This window comes from Apaloderma vittatum, unplaced genomic scaffold, assembly GCF_000703405.1.
Source record: "Apaloderma vittatum isolate BGI_N311 unplaced genomic scaffold, ASM70340v1 scaffold13909, whole genome shotgun sequence".
Classification (NCBI taxonomy): domain Eukaryota; kingdom Metazoa; phylum Chordata; class Aves; order Trogoniformes; family Trogonidae; genus Apaloderma; species Apaloderma vittatum.
Genome location: NW_009737069.1, coordinates 1,983 through 5,663, shown reverse-complemented (window position 1 = coordinate 5,663; position 3,681 = coordinate 1,983).

Sequence of the window (3,681 nt, the reverse complement as noted above, 5' to 3'; positions counted from 1 at the left end):
GAGTCACCAACCCTGGAGGGGTTTAAAAAACAAGTAGATCTGGCACTTGAGGCTGTGGTGTAGTGGTTGGGTGTGCTGGGATGGAGGTTGGACTAGATGATCTTCAGAGGTCCCTTCCAACCCCTGACATTCTGTGATTCTGTGAGGGGACCACCCTCCCCGGCGAGAGCTGAGTCTCTGCCACCCTCTCACCCCTCGCCACGAGCAGTGGGAACAGCACGGGAGAGGGGAGCGGGCGCATGCTCAGGATCCGAAATGAGGGAACGTTTGAGGGGACGAGAAGGAGGAAGATCCTTGCCTGCGCCCCAAGAAATGCGCACGAATCGATCTTTTTCTCCATTAGCGGCGCGCCCCAATCGATGGCTTCCCATCATACTCCAAAAGAAGGTTTTAAATTGCTGTGCAGCGCAGCTTAACCCAGGGATAAGCAGCATTAGGGGTAAAAGCTAAAACTGTCCGGGTCAAAATGCCTCAGGCATTAGCTGATTTACACACCCCCAGAATGGATCTCATGGAAACTTTGGACAGGAGCAAAAGCTTGAGGTTTTGAGGTGTTTCGTATTAAAGCTAAACCTTTTCACAAATGTACCCGAACCATCCCATTCGGAGCTCGCTGAATAATCTTAGGATCTTTCAGATTTGCAGCTTGGGCTGTCTGAAAGAGAACAAAGTAGATCCTACAGAAAAGCACCTGGAGAAGAAAAAAAGATTGTGCTCAAATATATTAATAGCCATGGCTTTAGAAAATCAAATTCTAACAGCAAATTGACACCTACTGAAATTTAAATAACCTACATCACTTTTCCATTCCTTAGTTATTTCTTGTAACTTTTTTCGGGGAAGCTTTCTGAAAACCTCCAGAGGCTCCTTTCCCAACATGTGCAGTAAAGACTTCTTCTAAAACGTTTGTCTAAAAGGGTCTTTGCTATCGTTAACTTCTATCTCCTGAGTCCGTATCAGTCGAGAGCACCTGACAAAGAGCAGTCTGCTCAAAAAGCTTTAGATACAAGTGCCTGCAAGAACATTTATGTCAATGGATTAGGGAACTCATTCATAACTCCCAACTGCCGCAGCAGGTAACGTTCCAGGCAGACATCTCCATGGCTAGAGATTATGCAACGCCACGATTTTTAATCCACTCACGCAGACGAAGAAGAAATTAGCCAGCTTTCCCATGGGTTAAATCTTCCTTAGTCTGTTTTCCTCCGCTATTTGTTCCAGTTATCATGAACGAGCAGACGATATTAACCTCACGTGAACCGGGAGATTTGTCAAATCCACCCAGTTCATTTCCAGAAACTCTGCTTCCGGCAACAGTTTCTCTCTTCCTGCCTTTTCCCTGCTCATCGCTTTTTGTGGGCCTTTCACTCCAGTTTCTCCAAGCTACCACGTGAGGACTGCAGTCCTTCGAGTTATAAAACAGATACGACTCGGAGAAAAATAACATCAATGGTTATTAAACTGAGAGAAAAAAACGTAAAAAAATCACTAAAGTTGGGACAGATGCTTACTCACAACTGTTGACAGGACATCCTACAGCATCACGCGGACTTGCAGATTAATTTCAGGAAATGTCACCCGCTGTTGTCCCAGCAGCCACGGGGTCAGGCTCCAAGAGACCCAGAATTACATTTAAGGAGGAAATCCTTCTTTTATTGAATACGACCTTGCTATTTTTTCCTGTCTAATCCATTTTTTAAAGGCGCGTCGCCAAAACTTTAAGTACAGGCAGCATCACCCGGCAGCAGCCATCACTAATTGTCGCAGGAGCAGGCTGCCACCAGACTGGCCCGGTGTCCAAGCATTAGGCACAAGGTTCAGTTTTATGGCTGCCAAGCTCCACCTCCTTCCGAAAACCTCAACGGACTAAACTACTACAGCCCACCCGCCGGGTCAGGGGCACAGCACTATTTTCTGAGAGCCAGCTGGTAGCTGCATTCCTTTCCCCGTTCTTGTAACACACACTTCTGTCACTGAAACCATGACTAATACATTTTCACCGATATTATCTGTCCCCAAATTGCAAGACCTGACACACACACAGAGCTGGGCTCTCATTTCTCCAGTGTTACTCCATTTCCTTCAGCCCTCTTTTTTGATTTTCTCTTCTTTTGGCTATTTCAGTATTGGATCCCAGGCGGATTTTTATTCTCACAACAAATTGCTGACTCGTTCTCTAGTCGCTCTGACAGCTGGACACATACGACCCGTTCCCGATTTACGGCTCACGAGGGTGCTGCTATATCTGCGTATTTGGTGGCAAAACCAATGCGGTGACCAAATGTTCCTGCACTGGGGAGCAATCAGTGGATGAACTCCATTTTTCAGAGCCACAACTGAGGTTGTTCCGAGGGCAGAAGCCAGGCAGAAAACAAACCCGGCCATTGCAGATAAAATTAGTGACTATGACCCATACTTGCTGTCTCTCGTAAGATTTTACTTCTCAATTTCAGGCTCGTGTTCATGAAACTGCTGCCCTTCAGAAGTCCTCACCCTCTTTTGTGCCGGCCAAAAAACCCAGAGGCCAGCACAGAGCCTCTGCTCGGGTCAGAGGACACAGCATCACCGTAAATTTGAACTGGAATAAGGGACAGGAGGAGAAGCAGCCATGAAAGCTGATGAAATGAGACACAGGGAAGGCAAGTCCCAGGATTTCACTTACTTACAGCATCTCTAATTACCTCCCTGGAACAGTGTCCTGGAACCCCACTTTGCTCTCCTCTGTGGTTCCGCTACGTCACAAGCCAGTCCAGTTCAGTCACCAGTTCCACACGTACGGGCTAACGAGGTCTTGATAACAAAACATTCAGCTCCTCAAAACGCAGATGGGATTGGTCCCAACTATGGGACAGAAGGTGAAACTTGGGGATTTTACAGAACGGGGAAGCTCTTCAGTAAACAACAACTCACATGGCAAGGTCACAGTCAAAAGCCAGGGGTCCAAAATCGTACTAACCTTGGCAAAAGGTGGTCTGCAAGCTCTAGCCAACGGTCATGATGGAATCAGAAGCCTGAAATCAGAGAGGGTTGCATCAGCGCTCTGTCAGAGTTCCCCCAAACAGACACCGCAAACATATTGCTTCTACACGAAATGATAGTTTTACCAAATTAATAATTTCTGACCTCGGCATTATCTCTAGTGACGCTATTTATGAATAAAGGGGAATTAAAAACGGTGGTGGCTCCCCATCCCATCCCATTTCCCCACAGAGAAAGTTTTTATTAAGCTGCTTGTCCGGCTTTGGGTTAAATTAGCCAGTAATGAACTGATCCTTGAGCTAAATTTACTTTCAATTATGCACTTCATTTAAAAATCAGGAGATCCTTTAGACAGCTGAAATGGCCTTTATTAACCAGCACCAATTCAGCATTTCTCCTGTAAAGAAAGAGTTCATCATCCACACAGTCCTCTGGGATCTCCGAGCAGCAATCCCAGAGTCTGGTCTCAAGCGAAAGTTTTTGCATTTATTAATGAGGATTTTACCACCCAGCAGAAGGAAAAGTTTCTGACGCTGGCTTTGGCAAGAGCTACCCAGGTACGTGCTCTTCCAGGTAGCTCTGCAAGTCTCCTTTGACAAGTAATGACTCGGCTTGTCATCATGCAGCGACTTTCGTAACAGGACTGCAACCTTGTGATGGAACTATTAACACAGCACCACCGCTGCCTACTGCTCGGCCAAT